Genomic DNA, 22,338 nt, shown 5'->3' on the forward strand with positions numbered 1-22,338 from the left:
CGTGATGACGCAAATACCGTTATTCAAGATGGTCGTATACAGTGTGCATCCACCATGTGGTGTGGATCTAGTTCATATCGCCGCCATCAGCTGATGATGTTCTGGGAGGGGGGTAAATGGTGGAAACCAATAGGAGCCCTAAATAGAGCCACATGTTCGACGTTATCCAAAATGGCGGCGATGACGTCATCCAAGATGGCGGCCAATAGGGTTGAAGTATCAGATTATGTCATTGTAGGAGATATAGGTGAAGCTCAGCAGCTCCAGCGCCTCAGTTTTGTTCAGTTAGTGTCAGCAGGAGAAGAAGAACCATGAAACAACAACAGCAGCAGCAGTCTAACTCCAGCACAGTCATGCAGAATAGGATTAAATGGAAAAGTAAGTATCACTCATCACATTATTCTTTCTCTGGTTATCTTTATTATTTTTCAAACTTTTCACTTATTGGACCATATGTAATGCTACCTCGTCTTTGTTCAACAAGGTCGAGCGCCAACATGCCTAGCTACGCAGACACGTCTGGACCTGCATTAGCCGCGACACCCATCTTGTCGAGACCTATAGTAACAGCCCCCGGCGCATCTGAACCAGTAGCGGCCAAGTGGGATCCTGTAGCGCACATAGCCCACTTGTTGGAGCAGGACAAGAAGTTGCTCCTCTCTGTCCCACTCATCGACTTGTGTGATGAGGATACACAACCTGCACATGACATCGAATGCTGGCGGTGTTAAACAACAACAGGATGGAGGTAAGTACTGGGCGCCAACATATCACTCATCCCAGACGAACATTCCTGTGATAGTGCATCCACAGAGTTTAGATACCGTAGATAAGAAGAATACGTCTAGTGCAGCCACGCTTTTCACCACCACATACAATTTAACCTCCAGTGGATCCAAACGTTTGAACATTGCTATAGAGGTGCATCATGTTTGGGGGATCCAAGCTAGAATGGAGATTGAACATGTAATTAAGTGTGTTAAAGTACAAATTTCCGAGTTCGTCTGGTATGAGATGTGTGGTGCAGAGCGCTACAGCGCTACATCAATCAGCAGATGACCACCGAATATTATCCAACTGAATCCCCACCAGACATTCGTCGTACTGATGCGACACTTTCTATTACTACCGTTTATGATGACTGCGCCTTATGCGTGAAATCAGGTGACAACTGCATCTATCTAAGACATCTGTCAGTTACGAAGTTATACGATCTAGACTCTGCCATAAGCTGGAGAGACTGAATCGTTGGTTGCCTAGCATAGAGGCCGCATACAGTGAAGTTGTAATCTTCCTACGTGTGAGTAGTATACATATTGACGATCTTAAGCAGTACCTTCGTTCGCACATGACCGCTAAATCTAAAGGCAAGCAGATGAAATGCGTGCGTCAAAAACCAGAGTACTGCGAGTCACCTATTGGCTTGAGTGAGATTCGTGCTCGATTTATTGCCAACAAAAAGCATTATTTAGTAGATATTGTACAGGTGCTAAGAAGATACATACCAATTGTAACGATAGCCCTGAAATACTACATCCAATGTACTATTTTTAAATAAATAATTTATCTCTAATCTCAAACCATATTTCTATTTTATTTCACACCACTTTCTCATTATAATCAAACTATTACAATTATTTTTTTCAATGCTAACCACTTACTGAGATTATGATCATGTTAATCTTCAAGAGTAAAATATATACTTCTTTTCTTCGTGTAGTCAATATAGCTCAATCGGTTAAGTGTTGGAACTACACTGGCTACCCACATACTATTATTATTATCCTTTCAGGTGTATTTTCTCTCTCTCTCTCTCTCTCTCTCTCTCTCTCTCTCTATATATATATATATATATATATATATATATATATATATATATATATATATATATATATATTATTGTAGGCCCATCCAGTTGCGGAAAGACTAATGTCCTCATGACTCTGCCACCGCATGTAGACGGAGTCCGATTAAAACATGTTTGTGTATTCTCAAAAACACTGGTTCAAATGGCTCTGAGCACTATGGGACTTAACATCTGAGGTCATCAGTCGCCTAGAACTTAGAACTACTTAAACCTAACTAACCTAAGGACATCACACACATCCAGGCCCGGGGCAGGATTCGAACCTGCGACCGTAGCGGTCGCACGGTTACAGACTGTAGCACCTAGAACCCCTCAGTCACTTCGCCCGGCACTCAAAAACACTGTTTCAACCCAAGTATCAGCTATTGCAAGAGATACTGTGCAGTGGATATGGTGTTACATACACGACATTCAGTGAAAGCGGTGATATACCCCCACCTAAAAAAGCAAAACCAAACACAGTGTTCATATTTGACGATGTTGCCGTCGAAAACGAAGACCAAATTTGAAAATATTTCTGTTTCGGTCGTCATATGGGTGCTGATGTATTTTATCTAAGTCAAACATATTCCAGAATCCCCAAACAGCTTGTTAGGGATAACGCAGATCTCATTATAGCTTTCAAACAAGACAATCTGAATTTAAAACACATTTAACAGTCACATGTCGCAACTGACAGGTCGTTCAATGATTTTGTAAAGATATGTGCAGATTGATGGAATCATTCACAGTATGGGTTTCTCGTTATTGATAAAACAAGAAAACTGAATGATGGTAGGTACAGGCGAAACTTTCAAGAGTTTTGCATATATAGCACGGTAAGAGATGTTAGAACATCAGTCTACGCTACAGCATGGACAAATTCGCGCGTATGTCTACCTCTCAATCCGAGAGGATGGATATACACAGAGAGAACATTCGATTGCACTTGGGTGCGAAAATTCAGGCTATGTTGCATAAAGTTGCAAGTATGCGCAGGGAACTCTTCTGAGGATGGTGAGTGCGTTAAATGAGCTAGTTAATCAAGTCAGTAAGTAAGTAACCGACTTTACTGAAAAGGTCGATGCTATTCAGGGGAAAATAGACGTAGACTTCCTTGTTGTTGAGAAGGGTGATCAGGATCAAAGTAAGAGGAGGAAGAAAATGACTGGATATATAAAGACTCACGCCGCTGAGATGTGTGATTTGTATATGCCGAGATGTCGACGAAGCAGAAAGTGATCCAGGCGCGTAAAGCAGTTCGAGAGAAATTGCGGCTGCTGAGGTTAGGACATATGGATCGGCAGCAAATACTAAGAGAGACCTTTAAGCCTGTTACTGAATGTCTCCGACAGCTCCCAGCAAAAACAAAACCACACGATGACGAGGGTTTTGCCATTGATGAATTCATTATGAGTCACACTCCAGGTCAGAGAGGATAGAACATTCGGCGTTAGCAGGGGAAGACCGTACATGTTGGGTGCGCATCCCATAACTGTAACTGAAGGTAATGAATCTTATTTTCCTAAGACCTAACAAAAAACCTATAAATTATTCAGTTAATGATAGGGAAACGTACCGTGAAATACTGCACATGACTGGTGTGCACAAGATCACGAAAAGCCTGAGCAACAAGAAATATAAAACCGTTATAAAGCCAATACTTGAAGGTGAAAACATCAACAACGGTGGCAGCTGCGGTGATGGTATTGACATTGAGCGTAAAGCCGTGAACAATCGAATCCCACAGTATATATATTATGACAACCCCAACGAGATAACAGATCGACTACGGCTGCTAATGGCATCAGATGCTGCAGGTAATACAGTTCATTCGAATGATGTTGCTTCCATAATGTCGGAGCTTCGAGAGAGAGGTATGATGGAATAAGTATGGAGACAGTAGTTCGAGAACTGCACAAGCCAGCACGCAAAACATAACATCGCAGGCATGTTATGATTAAAGGACTGGATTACTTGTGGCAAGCTGATCTTGTAGATATGCGACAATATTCACATGAGAATAATGGAGTGAAATACATTTTAATGGTTATTGATACATACTCTAAATTTGTCTGGGCGTTACCCATCAAAACAAAAACCGTTCGAAATGTTGCTGATGTTTTTGAGCGTTTGCTACAGACAGGAACGAATCGATGCCCGGACAATCTCCAGACCGATCATGGTGGGGAGTTCTACAATAGATATTTCAAGACAGTGATGCAGGGGTATGGAATACATCACTACTCGACATTCACTCACCTGAAGGCGAGTATCGTGGAGCGCTTGAACAGAACAATAAAAGGGCTGGATGACTTGTGGCAAGCTGATCTTGTAGATACGAGAGAATATTAACATGAGAAAAATGGATTGAAACACATTTTCATGGTTATTGATACATACTCCAAATTTGCCTGGGCAATACCCTTTAAAACAAAAACCGGTCGAAATGTTGCTGATGTTTTTGAGCGTTTGCTACAGACAGGAACGAATCGATGCCGGACAATCTCCAGACCGATCATGGTGGGGAGTTCTACAATAGATATTTCAACACAGTGATGCAACAGTATGGAATACATCACTACTCGACATTCACTCACCTGCAGGCGAGTATCGTGGAGCGCTTGAGCAGAACAATAAAAGGTCGAATGTGGATGCGTTTTAACCTTCGCGGCTCATACAAATGGACAGATATCCTCCCACAAATAATTGCTCAATATAACAGAACCAAACATAGCACAATCAAAATGCGGCCAATCAATATTCGTGATAATGGACTCATGGATCCGTGTACTTTCGCATTAAGGTGCTGGATCCACGCAAACAGAAATTTATTGTAGACGATTTGGTGCGTATCTCAAAACAAAAGACTGTATTTGAGAAATCATACCTACCGAACTGGTCAACAGTTTCAAAGGTGCAGCGAACGAATCCTAGAACTTATGTGTTGAAGGACAGTAAAGGTGAAGAAATTGCGGGATCCTTCTACACTGAGGAGATGCAGAAAAGCTCAGAACCAGATGTTTTTCTCGTGGAGAAAGTCATAAGACGTCGGGGAAATACGGCACTAGTCAAATGGCTTGGTTTTCCTGCCACACAAAACAGTTGGATTTATGCCGGCGATTTGCTATATAATGAGCGTGCATTGTCCACAACCAACACAGTAGCGTAACATGCGCGCCAGAAGACACATTAGAGGAGGTGGTGGTGTTCTAGACAAACTACCTGTGGAATTACGCATCCCTGGGAATGACTACTGTATGCCTGGGAGAAAGCTTCAGAGACGCTTAGTGATAAGGGGGTCAATCTGCTCGACGAAGCGTGTATGGATCACGACATTGCATACGCAGCAAATAAAGATCTATCAAGTCGTCACATTGCAGATAGGATTTTAGCTGATAAGGCTAAGGCCATACGGAGAAGATATGATATTGGTAAAGATCAACGCACCGTAGCATTCGCAGTTGATAAAACCATGCGTGGAAAAATCAAGTTGGGTTAGGAGTGATGAATTTCAACAGACTTACGAACGCTGCATGTTGCGCACTAAACAAGAAGAAGAAGAACAAGAAGGGTTGTTTGAAGAACTGTATCCTGACAGCAATGTATGCAGCTAAAAACGCAGAAAGATCCCCGAAGAAGAAGAAGAGGATCGGTTAGAGCACCTCGAGTTCTACCAATACCCAAGACATCCGGCGGTTTTATTCCTTTTCTCATCCAGGCCCTCTCCGCGCTCTCGGCGGTAGGGTGATTCAAATGGTTCAAATGGCTCTGAGCACTATGGGACTCAACTGCTGAGGTCATCAGTCCCCTAGACTTAGAACTACTTAAACCTAACCAACCTAAGGACATCACACACATCCATGCGCGAGGCAGGATTCGAACCTGCGATCGCAGCGGTCGCGCGGTTCCAGACTGTAGCGCCAGAACCGCTCGGCCACCAGCGGCCGGCTCGGCGGTAGGGTCCCTCGCCGGTGGTGCCGCAGCAATTGCTCGAACGGTCAAGAACGAGCAAAACTCCCAAGTGCAGTTAGAAGAGGCGAGAAGACATAACCGCATGATGGAACCCACAGCCATCGGTAAAGGACTATACCTGAAGCCATACAGGAAGGGTCTTGGCCTATTCATAAATTTAAAAAAAGTCTGTTAGCGGTCCTACCAGATCGACCACTCACAAATACAGATCTTCTTAAGTCTGTTAGAGATAAATCAAAATACCAAGATTCCGTGGTGTGTTTATGCGGGATACATTACCGAAGGCTATGTGCAAAACTGGTGAATGCGGTATTGTGAATTTGGATGTTCCTGGAGGTCCCGGCACCCACTAGGTGGCATACGTTATGAGAGACGAGGATACCGTCTACTATTTCGACTCATTTGGTGACCTGCAGCCACCAGAAGAATTACAACGATACTTCACTAGCAGAAGACGTGTATTCTACAATTTTTGGCGCTATCAGGATTTTAATACACACCTCTGCGGACGTCTATGCATCATGTTTCTCTTGACGTTTGCAAGGAAGAAGAAGCAGACTGTATAAGGAGGAGCTTTAAACATTCCTCCATCTGTTGAGGTTCAGATGCAATGTCCTACACTTCGACGTCGAAAGGACGATCATTTGTATTGCATGCAAATTACTTCCCGCCAATTGATTTGAGTGCTGGTCAATGGAATATTGCATTGACTGTACTGGAGACGTACAACAGCATCCCGAATATTACTGAGACTAACAATAAACTGCATCTCGATATTAATGGTGAAAAAGATATTCTGGATATAGAACCTGATGCTAACGATATCGATGATTTCAACGACGTCTTAAAACAGTCCGGAAAAGGTATTGAACTACATGCAAACATCAGTACACTTAAATCTGAAAGGACAGATTTTGAAGAAGGATCCAAGTAAATTTTACGAGTCCAATCAGACAGTGGACATACTCCCAGTCAGCACAATACGTGTCGAGTGTAAAATTGCAACGAGCTCCTATCTCAACGATACTCTCATTCAGACTATTTACGGATTCTTTCTATCAGTTGCAACGGGGTATAAGATTGTTGAGACCCCTGTCAATGCAATATACCTTCCAGTGACAGCTCAGACATTGGACTATTTGGAGCTGCGTATTGTGGACCAGAACAATCAACTTGTTGACTTTCGTAGTGAGGAAATCATTGTACGATTATACCTAAGACAGGATGGGCGTGCGGTATAAAACAAGTACACACAATCCACAGCACGGCACTTCGCTACCGAACAGCAAAGTTGTAACACCTACGAACTACGAGTTTCTTAAGTCATTTGGTCTGAAGCCGCGCAATGGTATGATCACTCAATACAACCACTCCAGTAGAGTATGATGAGAGAATTATACGTCAGGAATATTTCTCTCATAAACCTTACGCTTCAACCACGTTTAACAAAAATGATGAAATCCGCACTATCATCCAGCACCAAGACGCACTCACGCTTCCGTGCAGGAGTTTCATATATCTCGAGGGGTCATTCAAGAAAACTGACAGCAGCAATACAGTGGGATCCAAGCTGACAAGGAACGCATTACCATTCATGTTCCAAGAGATATGCTATGAACTGAATGGCTCTGAGATCGACCGTACATGCAATTTTGGCATAACATCCTCCCTTAAAACATACGTCTCGGCGTCACCAGCAGATTTGCTTAGTTTAGAAAATGCAGGATGGTTCGTAGACGAGCCAGAGGACAGAGCAGCTCAAGAATACAAGCGATTTACTGCATCCATACCTCCAAAAATGCTTATGAGATACTTTGAGGATATGAGGCAGATTATTATGAACGCCAAACAAGAACTCATTCTGGGGCGGAGTGCGACGGACAATAACTAATACATTCAAGGAGCTCATGAAGAGAATATGATCACAATCAACAAGATAATATGGAAAATGCCTCTCATCAGTGTATCCGACGAGGAGCGTTTGAAGCTTTTAAAAGTCCTGAATTCAGGTACATTTCAGTCACTGACATTCCGCTCATGGGAGATCTTCGAGTACCCAGTGTTACCGACCGCGAGTAGACAAACATGGGCTATTAAGACCTCCAGCCATCTAGAAACACCCAGATTCATCATACTTGCGTTTCAGACTGACAGAAGAGGAAATACATCAAATGATTCCACCGTTTTCGATAACTGCTAGTTAACTAATGCCAAAGTCTACCTCCATTCAGAATTCTAGCCATACGACAATCTACACCTGCAATGGAATCAAAATGTATACAGCCTAGCATATGACATATATGCAAGGTTTTGTCCTTCTTACTATGAAATTACTGAAGGAGAGGGAGGGGTGTGTCTACTAGGTCCACGTAACTTCAAAGGGCTTTCAAAAATGGTTCAAATGGCTCTGAGCACTATGGGACTCAACTGCTGTGGTCATAAGTCCCCTAGAACTTAGAACTACTTAAACCTAACTAACCTAAGGACAGCACACAACACCCAGCCATCACGAGGCAGAGAAAATCCCTGACCCCGCCGGGAATCGAACCCGGGAACCTGGGCGTGGGAAGCGAGAACGCTACCGCACGACCACGAGATGCGGGCCAAAGGGCTTTAACCTATCATTGTAATAGACTGTTCTAAACAGAAGGAGGTAATTAAGTCTGGACCTATAGATGTGCGAATTGAATTTGAATCATCCACAAATTTCCCAGAACACACTGCAGTATATGCTTTAGTTCTACATGATCATGTAATCAACTGCTGTCCGCTCACAGATGTTGTGCAGCGAGCTGTATAAATGAATAAGTACTGCCCCGTATATAGTTCATTTGACGATGGTGTGTCACGCAGTGAACATCATTGCAGACGTTCAATGATTCTATGACTGCGAGCTTCGACAGTTCATATTTAAAGATGTTGCATTTGTAGTGTACACACAAGACGCTGGAATAATTGAGACTTTCGCAGTTAAAATTGAATCACTAAGACCCTTCAAGCAAGTGATGTGCTGTAAAATATGGAAGAGCGCAAAGTGGTTAACTCATTTCTATCATGGAATTGATTGGGATGATCCTGGCATATCCTATAAATATATGGTGACTGCACTTAAATTGTTCGATCACATGGACGTCATCGTTTATGTTAAGGGAAAGGACAAAATCTCCTGGATGCGACGAATATTTAAATTTGCTTCTATTCAAGACCTGGAAATCTACAGCTGTCCATCTATCCATCGACTCAAGAACATTTATCAGAAAAGTACTAATGTATTTGCATATGAGAATGTAAAATTACTTTTAAGGTGGATGAGCAATAAATAATTTTATTGTTCCATAACAATGGTTGTTTTCTTTCTTTCTGTGAAACCCACGTCCATAGCAAGTAAGTTTATTTGTTATGCTGTACCTGAGACACATTCCACTGGAACTGTCTGAGTGCGGTTTTAACTGATGAGTAAGGTTACCTGCATCATTAATAGACGAGCTTTCACCTCACCTGCGTGAAAGCCACTCAAAGGGACAGCCCAGATGCGATGCGTCATGTACCAGCCGTGTGCACGTGGCTGCTGGACCTGGAAGTGACAGCTCACGGGTGATGCGTGCGCCAGATAGTCGCCGCCGGACGCACACCGACGCGTGTCATTCAGAAATCATTGTTTTAAAGCAACATACCTTATAGGCATGTGCAGTGCATAGTCGGCATACACTACAAAAGGACATCGCTGCTGGTGGTGAGCATTTTGAAATTTAATGAAATTATTTTCCTCAGTGGTCATAACCACATGTACCACATCATTGGAAGGATAATCTAATAGAAGTATCGGTAATAACGCTTCAGATGAAAAATAATTCAAACACCTTAAACAAATATGCTTTTCATCGTTATGTTTTGATAGTTGGGAGGAAAAAAGCCGGGACATGTCTTTGATCCAGACGTAGTGATAATTATCACCTTCAGAGAAGAGCAGCATATTTACATGCATCTCTCGCTCACCTGCAAATTTTGACTAATGGAGGGGACTGACTACTGTGTGCTTGTCTTGCTCATCTGACTTGTCCTTTTTCATCTCCAGGCCGTAAACGTGAACCGATGTCCTGGAATTCTGAGCCTCAAAGTTATACTGTCAATTAATATATTTGACTTTGTAACTTCCGGGACGCGCAGGATGATCCTTGTAATTGTAATTTCTCTGACAAGCCAGGGCTGACCATGCAAAACAAGCATTACCATACTGATTTTGTACGAAGACAGTAACTTGCTCTAGAAAGAACAGTTAGTGTGATGACCGTGCAGCTTTTCCCTGGAATAAATGATGACTAACTGAAAACCTCAGCTGTCGACAGATATTGTTGATATACCTCGATGTGGACAGCTGAAAATGTGTGCCCCGACCGGGACTCGAACCCGGGATCTCTCGCTTACATGGCAGACGCTCTATCCATCTGAGCCACCGACGACACAAATGAATAGCGCGACTGCAGGGACGAGGCGAAAACTTTGAATATAACACTTTTTAACTGTTCGGAAATTTAAGATCTTTCGCAATTCTAAGAATGACATACATCCATGTTCATGGTTAGATCAATTTATGTACGCACTTCCACCAAATTGGCCACTAAGTCACAAACTGGAATTTATGTGTGGCTATTTAGGTCCTCAGGGGATTCACTACAGTAAGTGAATATGTGCTGTAGCGTGCACAGGGCCCCGAGCTGTAGTGGTGCTATTTCCGTTTTAGTTTTCTTCACTGCTGCCTACTCTTTTACTATTCTTTGTATCTATCAAAACAACTCTTAAACTGTCAATCCATCTAGAAAAGGAGTCAGTAAAGAATAACTGATATGACTATTTTACCCAAAAGTGACAGTTTTCAGGATATTGATGAAAAACGAACCGACGACGTGCATGCGCGCACTTATTAGAGATTGTAATAATTTAAATGATTTTTATCATGCATTTCTATCGGCATATTGGTCCGAAAACACGCAAGACAGAGTCAAACATAGTCTTATTATGCAGCGTAATTTTAAACAGTCTGAGTTCCGCACGCCGGCAGAATAGTTTGAAGACATGATTCGAAAGAATCAATTCCTTTCCAGCCCTTGTAGCCCGACTGAATTAATTCGCATTTGTTTAACTAAGCTGCCACAATCCATAAGACACATTGCTTTAGCCGGAAGATGTAAAGACGACATTGAAACTTTTAAGACTTTGCTACAAGAACTTGAGTATGACAACGAATATGGAATTTCTTGTAATTTTTTCAGTAACGGTAATCACTATAGATTTTCAGAGAAAAGGGATAATGATCGGAACGGACATTATAACGGTAATTTTGGAAATTATAGACGAAACAGACAGGACAATAGATACCAGCCTTATGACAAAGGAAAGCGTAGCGATTAGACAGTATTATTTAGTTCGCAATGATATTCTTTTTAAACGAAAATCGGTTAACAACTCTGATTGGTTAGTTTGCATTCCTGATGAGTGGGTTAATAAATTGATTAGGTATAAACATTTCAGTTATCCACACTTTGGTCCCAGAAAATGCTTTCATAAATTACGAGAAAATTGCTACTTCAGTAATATGGAAAAACGTATTCGATTTGTTCGTGCCAAATGCAAATTATGTCAAAAGGCTAAGCCGCCAACTATTTCTCACAGAGCACCGTTGTTTCCTATCATTCCAGCGAAATTAAAGGAGATGGCTGCAGTCGATTTGTTCGGTCCAGTGGTTCGTTCTACTAATGGTTTTGCGTACATTTTGGTAGCAGTGGAATTGACATCAGAATATGTGTGTTTTACACCTTTACGCAAAGCAACAGCTCGTTCAGTGTCTAATGCTTTCATCAAACATTTTCTTAAAGAAGTGGGTCATGTTGATGAAGTTATATCAGATAATGGATCACAGTTTCGCTGTAAAATTTGGCTTCGTACTCTACGGCGTCGTAAGATTAAACCAATGTTCATTTCACTTTTTCACCCTCAATCTAACGCTTCAGAGAGATGGATGAAGGAAATAAACAAATTGTGTCGTCTTTATTGTCATCAGAATCACAGAACGTGGGATCAGTATCTTCATATTTTTCAAAACATTCTGAATGAACTCCCTAATGATTCAACTTCTTTACCGCCTATATTTATATTAAAAAATAAAGCACCGACAAACCGCATTTCTGAAATCGTTCCTTTTCCGCCTACACGGAAACTGCGGCATTTTGAAGTTGTCAACCTGGCTCTACAAAATGCATCTGCGGCTGCTAGAAGAGAGAAATCAGCTAAACGTCCTGGTCGTTTAAAAACCTTGTCAGTTGGTCAAAAGGTGTTAATTAAGTCTCATCGTTTGTCTCACAAAGGAAAAGGCTTGTGTCGCTTTTTTCTGCTTTATAACGATCAATATAGAGTTCGCAAAATTATTCATGATAACACTATCGAAGTAGAAACTCTTAAATCACGGCGCTCTAAGGGAATACATCATATATCGAACGTTAAAATTTTTGTGGAATGACATACTTTCGAGAAATTAACAGTTACACGTAAACACGCAGAGAATGCAAGGATACCGCGCCGTGTTCCGGCGGCGGCACATATTCAAAGCAACAGTCAAGTCTGCGCGCCGCACAAGGCAGTCGTTGACCGCAAACAATTACTTCCTACGTCACGCGTACCTACAGCTGATCGAGCGCTCAGTGCGAATGCACTGACAGCCGTAAACAAATACACAGTCTAATTTCTCCGATTAAATTCAGTATAAAGCTATAGTGACTTGATAAATTATGTTTTTAACGTTCAGTTTTTTTTCAGGATACTGTTGTATAAAATATTTAAGAACTTCAGGTAAATTCTGTGTGTGTCCGACGTTAAGAGGACTTGCTATCGAGAAAATTTCAGGAAGAATGTAATTTCGAAGAAGAAAGTAATAAACTAAAAAGGTAACTATTGAGTTTATTTTTCAGGTAACATATTTCTACTTAGGTATGTACTTTATACGTAATTTGCTGCTTGCGATTACGTGATTTATACTTTGTGTTAACTGATTTTGACAACGATTAATGAACAGGATTGTTACTTATGTATATTATGCATCGCTTGGCTGCTCTGCTTTTTCGCTGATGTCATATTTTTTTTATTATGTGCCTGCAGTGCTTATTTATTTAAATTATAATTGTCACCTGATTAGTTGTGCCGATATGGTTATGTATGTAAGTCATACTTTGTGATTTATGTGCTTGCGCCTTCATGTTTACTTATTAAGATTACATATGAACATTTATTTGCTTATGCTAATATGATGCTAATGACCTGTTTATTATGTAAGATATATACTTGCTGCTTTGCATATTTACACATTTCTGTTTTGTTATCATAACTACTCTTTAATTTGGTATATAGAAATGCTGATATACTGTGTACGAACATGGAGTTTAGGTCACACTGTGGTATTAATTATAGATTGTTCGCTTGGCAGAGCCTCGTTGTAGTGATTGTGCTACATCCATAGTCATCATGTCAAGACCAATGTTTTCCAAGCCAAATCAAAATGTACGGTTGCTGAACAACTGTTAGTGTGCCAAGATATGCAAATACTTCCTCTCTCCAAAAAAGAGTATATACTGCTTATTGATTTAACAAAGTGTGTGTGTAGACAATCTTCCTTCCACTTGAGTGTTCTAGTCTCCCATCTTCATCCTCCTTGTTCCATATAAACAAAAAAAAAACAAAAACAAAAAAAATGCTCCCCACTTACTTTACCTCTTATCCACCAAAACTCCAATAATCATCAGCATCATATAATCTTAATACTTCAATAATACCTCTCACATCGATACATATAAACCTTATCATAAATATCATTTACCTTACCTCTTGTCCACCAAAACTCCAATAATCATCAACTTCACACAATCTCAATACCTCAATAATACCTCTTCAATACGTCGATACATATAAACCTTATCACCAATATCATTTAACTTCCATAAAAACTCTTTCCTCTGTCAGTCTCATCGAACAAGTACAGATAAAATCCTAGTGCAAACTTCAATTCATCATCCCATACAACCCGAAGACACAATGTCCACACACAACCTCTGTGTAATCCACCTGACCCAAATCTTCTACTCATTATGAATTATAAAATACATTTTGGTTACCTTGTGCATCATTAAATAAAAGAAATGCATACATGACCTCTAACAGCCTAAGTTTGCATAACTTTCAGTAAGCAAGTATGAGTACGGAATATGAATGATCACATAAGACTTTGAATGAATAAATCGTAATATTTCACGGTGTGTACACCACTTCAAGAATCATGGAAAAACAGAAGCAAACAGATGGAGTATTTTTTTTGTGTCAAGTGTCACTTGCTATTTCAATTGCTCACGAAGAATGCAGTGTAATAACTGTCAATGGTGTAAACTTCGTGTTGGTATTTCATGTCGTTAGCTTCCTTCCTATTAGCATAAATTTACATAGCTTCCATAAAACCTCCAGCTCATGTGACTTCAATGAAGTTTCTTGTACCAATGTCGTTTGTAGAATTATAGCAGTTCATTTTCTTATCTTAAAATATAAAGCACTGAGTGTAAGCAAAACATGTAATAGCGAGTAATTGCATTTTAATTAAGCCCCCATGCACTTTATAGAGAGCGCTCCAAAACAGATATAACATAGAGACACAGAACATATAGACAAACTGTTGTGTTGGCAGAAGAGCCAACACCGTTTTACGAGGGGAGGCTGAAATGCACGCGTTTTAGCTCACGCAGGCTGGCCTGAGGAGGGAAGAACTATACTGTCATCAGGGCTGGAAAACGACAAGGAATTAGAATTCAGAAAGCGGACGTAATTAGTTTGATACTTAACTTTAATCCATTAATGATGAACGTCGCTCTTGATGGTACATGAGTCACCATATTATCTGTTCGCATAGTACTTACAGTAACTGAATATGGCGCCTTGCTAAGTCGTAGCAAATGACGTAGCTGAAGGCTATGATAAACTGTCGTCTCTGCAAATGAGAGCGTCTGTAGAGAGTGAACCATCGCTAGCAAAGTGGGCTGTCCAACTGGGCGAGTGCTAGGGAGTCTCTCTAGACTAGACCTGCCGTGTGGCGGCGCTCGGTCTGCAATCACTGATAGAGGTGACACGCGGGTCCGACGTATACTAACGGACCGCGGCCGATTTAAAGGCTACCACCTAGCAAGTGTGGTGTCTGGCGGTGACACCACACAAACAATTTATTAAATGACCTGGCAAACTGTATAGAGAGCGGTCCAAAACAGATATAACACGTAACACAGAACATATACAAACATACAGTCTGTTAAAAGACATGGCAAACTGTATAGAGCGAGGTCCAAAATAGATATAACACGTAACACAGAACATACAGACAAATACAATCTGTTAAAGGACGAAGCATTCTGTATAGAGCGAGATCGATAAGGTATGTAAGACACATATACTGAGCTAAAGGATGCAGATATCGGAGCAATGAAAATCGAAAAGGTAATGGAATTTCCTCAACGCAGGATCGTTTGCTGCTGCCACTGAGACAGTTGCTGGTGCTGCCTGTACGCTTCATAGTGATTGAATGCACAACCTCGTCTACACACACACACACACACACACACACACACACACACACACTCACATATATCGAACAAAGTATAGGAGCAGAGTGAGGGTGAGTTGGGCTGTGGTCTGGTTTATATAGGCTCTATGACGTAGAGTCAGGTGACTAGTGCAGTAGCCAATAGGAGAGCAGCATTCTAGGGATAGGGCGTGAAGTGGGGGGGGGGGGGTGGTACATCATGAAGGAACACTGCGCCCCTAGTGGAAAGATGTGAAAGTTGTCTTTTATTCATTGAATATCGAAGTGGTACATTAAAACTGAAATGGAATTAAGTACTTCAGTAATTCATACGTTAGATGCACGATGTGGGTGTTACTGTAGTTAGACTATTTACAAAGATTCATTTCTGGTGCGAGTATGAAAGTGCTGGCTGAGGGCTGTGATGGCAGCAGTCACACACTCACTGGGCACTGACATGGTGAGAGAGAGAGGGCAGACGATGTTGTGTCATCACCCGACGTCACGATAGTGCCCTCTGATGGCCACGATATGAACTAAGTCAGTTGGGCTCTGGAGCTCGCGGTGAACATACTCGGTGCAGCCATTCTGAATAACGGTACTTGCATCATCACGTGATGTCAGGCGAGCGCCCTCTGGTGGCGATGATATGAACTAAGTCAGTTGGAGTTCAGACCTAGTGGCGAACACATGTGCTTGAAATTGGTTAAATAATAAAGCAAGTACTTTTTTCCTGCCATTTTCTTTGCTTAGTAGAGATAAGCATGGTGTAGTGCATTATCATGTTGGAATTTGAACTTCACACCATTTTTCTGGGGGAGGAGGGTGTGGCACTTTCCCACCAAAATTCAAACTTCCTGCCAAAATCCGCCATCTTGATTGACGTCACGACTGCCATATTGATTGACGTCACAGACGCCATCTTGGATGACGTCATCGCCATCTTGGTTGACGTCACCACCGCCGTCTTGGATGACGTCATCGCCGCCATCTTGGATAACGGTACTTTGGACTGGTGCCTGCCTTGTTCCAATACTGTTTGGACTATTTAATTAATTGAGGATGTTGGCAAAATTTTGGTGTACTAACAACATTTATTTTACCAAACAAGACATAAATTACACTAAAAAAGCTATAGATTGAATTCCCTAAACAACTAACAGATGATTAAACATTGCACTGGGTGGTGCCTGGTTGACAAAGACAGTTTAACTAGGTGACCAGTGAGTCAAGTATTCTGGCCCTAAAAATTTGGATAAGATAAGCTGAATTGATCTGACGCTGAGCAGACTTTGTTGATCAAATCCACTGAAGTTTCTCTACATAGGTGCAGCTGAGAGCAAGTGGTGATTGAGATCTGTACACCCTTACAGTGCTGGAGCACCAGTATGTTACCCTGTTTATTTCGTGTGGTGACGTGAGTTGCAACTGGGGAGATGTGTGCAGAGGAGGAGGCGAGACATGGAGGCGGTATCTGCGAATCGATCGCGGCGATGAAAGAAATGCAAAAATCTCACGGTCTAGCGATGAGGCAGACAGATCGCAGTTTACTCTCTATCAGAGCTTTGAAATCACGGTAGATTTCAGTGTGTGACACACCCATTCGCTGGTTGTAGCAAGGACCAATTTGGCTCACTTTATAATAGAGCGCACAAGGATACCAAACGTCAAGAGTGGTAAACCAAAAACGAATAAGTGTGCCCTCGGCAAATGAGTAGTCCGAGACGTTTGAAGTCACACTATCGGTACAGTAAGAACTTCACCACAGTCTCCCCAGTCTGAACTACTCACAAGTGAAGTCAGTCTCAGGACAGGTCCCAAGTACCAACCACATATGCCAGAGCTTCAACCAGAAGTCCTTACCAGACCAAAGTCTCGCACCCAAGCGTTTCCCACCTATCCAGAAAAAAATCCGTTTTTCCACAAAGTGCACGAACTACACTGCCTTCACACCGTCTTGAGCCAATCACAAGGCTATAGAGGCGCTAAATCTCCCCTCCCACACGACAGCACGAACTCATGTAGAACCAGGGAAAGAGTTAAGAAACGTGCATCTCCAAAAAAAAAAAAAAAAAAAGGATACGCTAATTACTGCATTTTTTTCAGTTTTTGCAGAGGGAGAAAAGATTATTTTCTCCGAAGTCGTGTCTCTTCCCACGGCAACAAGCGAACAGATACAATCTCAAAGATCTTTAAATCACCAGTGCCTTGGAACTTGTTAGTCCTAGCTATGAGGGGTAATAAAGATTCCACCTCCAAACGTTTCTCAGATGCCGGAATTTTCTTATACAACAGGGGCGGCCGAGGGAAGTGACTCACTGGCCTTCTAGAAATATCGGCGAACACGAAGACATGTGAATTCTTACTACATGTGGCTCTGCACACAATGCCCGCTTTACAACTCCGCTGTGTAGACGCGTACCTTTAGACTGTCGCCCCTGCCCAGGCTTCTGCTGGAGCCCTGTCACGACGAGGGGCTGCTCTGTCTGCCCTGTACGGCTGTGGCCCTGTGTGGCAAGACTTACTAAGGGATGGACTCGCTGCCAATTGCTTTCAACTCCCAATAAGCTAAGAATCATAAAAATACATCATGCTTTTAGCGCCCTACCAGGCTCCATCAACGTCTGCTCAGGCTGTTAACTTTCCGCAGTCTCGCTCAAGGTGCATCAGGTTGTAACAAAATCTTTAATAATTTTCTGTATGCGAAAAATAGGTAAGAGACTAACTTGTCCTCTCTCAGATATACACAAATCATAAAAACAAAACTTGACACAAACATCAAATAATGAACCAGCCATCAACAACAATTTAATAAACAAAGAGAGATAAAAACAGACATAAATAAATACTTTAACATAAAGATAAACCATAAGAATTAATTAAGTCAGATGTTCTTGCAACCTGATCATTTGCGTTATGGGGACGACTTTTCCTATCATCCAAACAATGCATCTTCAGTCTTGACGCTACTCAGATTTCAAAAAGCGCTCTCAGTATTGTTACACAAGAATAGATGTCAGTCGCGTTCACACACCCGCGTCCACCACAACGACCCTCCGACGTCTGCCCACGGCTTCCTTTATCCCTGCCCCTTTTCGCGCTTTTCGCACACGACCGTCCACACGGAAGGCCACTTAGACCTAACGCTTATAGCTTATTTTATGAAAACTGAAACTAAGAAAGCACCAGTGTATTACATTTTCAATAAAACCACTCCAAACCCCGTTAATACAATTAATAAAATGTTGTTTAGCACATCGAAATTTTGATATGAATTACATCTTACGAGGGTTTCCCAGAAAGTAGTGCACCGCATTTTTTTTTTCTCAGGCAGAAAACAAACAGACTAATACTCCTGCGGAAAATTAGAGCCAGCGCCTTTCAGTCTCCTAGAGGTCGCTGCGGGCTTGAGTGGGGGCACTAACGAATCCTCTGGTTCCGAATATATTAATGCGATTCGGTACGACCATGAGACCGACTTACGAAATGAAATTGTACCTAATAAAGAAGCTCAAGACATTAATAACATTTATGATGAACAGGTTCAGGCTTCGATTAAGATTTCTATTACCAACATTGCAGTCACGGCCATTGTTGATACAGACGCAGACATCAATGTCATGTCATCATGTCTCTTCAAACAGGTGTCTTTTGTTTCAAAAGTTTTATCATTGTCGATTCAGGGTTGCTCCATACCGGGAGCGATTGGTCTATTGAAACAGAGAGTTAGTTTACAGACGCAGCTTCTACTACAGACAGAATCTGTTTTGGTTTCTTTCCACTTTCTAATAGTGAAGAACTTGTCAGTTCCATGTCTGCCGGCCGGAGTGGCGGTTCTGGTCGCTACAGTCTGGAACCGCGAGACCGCTACGGTCGCAGGTTCGAATCCTGCCTCGGGCATGGATGTGTGTGATGTCCTTAGGTTAGTTAGGTTTAAGTAGTTCTGAGTTCTAGGGGACTGATGACCTCAGAAGTTGAGTCCCATAGTGCTCAGAGCCATTTAGTTCCATGTCTCTTGGGCATGGAGTTTCTTCGACAAACGAAAGCAGTGATAGATATTGAATCTGGAGTGTGTACCTTTATCGTAAATCAACAACCAGTTGTTGTTAACTTGTTAAGGAGTGAAGTGAAGACGGTGTTGACTTTGCATCAGGTTTGGAGACGACAAAGGACAGACAAACCGTGGTTTGATCAGACAAATGACCTGACTAAATGGGATGACATTAATGACAATGAGTATGAAGACTTACTTCCTGACAAAGACGAGATCGATGTTAAAGCCAAGGAGCAGAAATATGACCTGTTCCATTTATTATTAAGTTACACGGAAATCTTTTCAAGGAAACCAGGAGTAATAAAAGGATTCGAGTATAATACGTAAGTGCTTCCCCACTCAACGTTCTGCAAGCAAGCTATTCAGTACCCTACGCCCGACGAGAAGCTGTAAAGCATGCGATTAGGGAACTGCTGTTTTGGGATGTTATCGAGTTATCGAATTCGCTCTACTCAAGTCCCTTGTTGTCCGTGCTTAAACAGGACGGTAGTGTCAGACTAGTACTGGACGCCAGATCAATAAACAAAATAATTGTACCGATAACGACTCGGCCTGAAGCGCTTGAGTGCATCAAGGTCCTTACTTTATTTTAAGGAAACCGCACGTAGGGAGTTATTTATTAACTGACCCGGCTACGGGGAGAGTAAAAGGCTTATTTCACCACCAAGAAATTTTATAATGGTAATTGTTAAGTACTGGCGTGGAAATGAATTCTTGGGTACTGGAAATTTCCTTGTGTGAACTGTTTGTTAATGATAAGTATTATGTTGAAAAGCGCCCGGACCACATGGTAACGGCTGCTATACAGAAACTTTAAGTACTAAATGTTAAGTATGGAAAAATTGTTTATAGTGATGGCCATGAACTGATATTTCTTCAACAAGCTGAAGCAGGAAGCCAAAGTTGCAGAAAGAATTTCAATTTAACTTTAAGTTAGCATACAAAAATGAATGTGCTTGCGAGGTGATTGCCCGGAGATATACAAATATGTAAAGGTGAGAAATGGAGGACGGTGCATAAATAAGCACTTCTCTCAAGGAACAAGAAGATATATAGATTTATAGTTAGTTCAAAAATGGCTCTGAGCACTATGGGACTTAACTTCTGAGGTCATCAGTCTCCTAGAACTTAGTACTACTTAAACCTAACTAACCTAAGGACATCACACACATCCATGCCCGAGGCAGGATTCGAGCCTGCGACCGCAGCGGTCGCGCGGTTCCAGACTGTAGCGCCTGGAACCGCACAGCCACTCCGGCCGGCTTATATTTAGTAATGTAAGTAATTGAAGATCTATTGTAAACGCCCAAATTACCTGCTTAAAAAAAGACATGTTCAAAACGTCCAGACAGTGAACAAGAGTTCAGTTAAAGAGTACTGTTAAATGAGAAAACAAGTGGTAACCCACATGTGTTCACGCAGAGAGACAATAAGCTGTAGTAAACTAAGTTAGTTGAAATACAGTACAAAGGGAGACAAACCATGAAGGATGAATAATGTAGCGTAAGTACACCCCGAGGCCATTAACTGCCATGAAAGTAAACTGTTTCCCTGTGATCTGAGCCCAATCTAAAGAGTATATGAGGAATGTTAGCTGATAAATTGATTTCAGTAGAATCAAGGTACTAAAAAACCACACATTAAGCCCCCTGTATCATAAATAAGTCCAAGTAAAGATCTTCAGAAGTTTTGTAGTGTAATCTAGCGACCATTCAATACCCTAGTTGAAGGCTAATCTAAAGAACAAGCAGTGCAGTGATGTTTAAACTTAAAATTGACTATAACGAGAGTAAGACGTAAAAGTAGCAAAGCATGCTGCAATGAAAGAGGTTAAAAATGTATATATGTGCCAATGTTCATAATAATAATTTTATTTACATTCAGATTTTATTGTAAAAATGTCTCTTATGAAATCGATTTTCCTTGTGCCCGCTCCTTTTCATCCTGGTTCATTAACCCAGACCAGGGGTCGACCTGTAAAAGGCACGTGTAGTTGAAGGCAAAGAGGTGCTTATGAGAAATGAGACTCGTAGCGCGATGAACTTCGCTAGCTTTAGTAATGTTTGTTATTGCTGAGTACATGAAGCGAAGACGGAGACCTATTGTTCTCCAGTCTGCCCTCAAATATAAAAATTTTGGCAAGCACACTTCAGCGTTAAATGCGTACTCGTTAAGTAGTAGATATGGTACGTGGCAGTAGAAAACTATCTTGGGTGCACTATGTGACGAGTCTTGCGAAATTTGTAGCATACATATTGAGGAGATGAGCCCTTTTTTTTAAAAAAAGAAAAAAAAAAGAAAAAGGTTTGAAAGAATATTTTTAGGTTCACTCGTGAAAGTAAACCTTGAGATATAAAAGAGTCCATTCATAAAGCAGTTGTTCACTGGACTTAACCAAAGGAGTGACCATTAATTGTAAATATTAGCTTGTAAGCGATCTTTTGTAAACAGAAGAATATAAGTCTTTCTGTACCAATGGAGGAAACCTGCAAATTTGACTGTTTTGTAAATTAACGCTATGGACGAAGGAAGTGAGTACGAATGCTGTGTGAAGATGCACACTACAGTGCGATGTGCATAATAAGAAAAACTGTTCAGTGTGTATTGGTGGCAGTGTTATACTGCAGGTGTAAAAGGAAGTCAAGGCTACGACAATAGGTACAACGCAAAGTTCACTGTTTTAAGTGCAGCAACAGCTAAAATATTCGTCGTCACTTGCCTGTGAGGCTCATGGGAGGCAGTTGATAGGTAAGTGTGGAGGCAGCTTCAATGTCCGGCTCCTCCGACGGTAAAACACGTGCTTAGTGTGTGTATTGATGCACTCGCGTGATACGAAGTAAAAAAAAAAAAAAAAAAAAA

The sequence above is a fragment of the Schistocerca serialis genome, chromosome 8 (genome assembly GCF_023864345.2).
Source record: "Schistocerca serialis cubense isolate TAMUIC-IGC-003099 chromosome 8, iqSchSeri2.2, whole genome shotgun sequence".
In the NCBI taxonomy this organism is placed as follows: Eukaryota; Metazoa; Arthropoda; class Insecta; order Orthoptera; family Acrididae; genus Schistocerca; species Schistocerca serialis.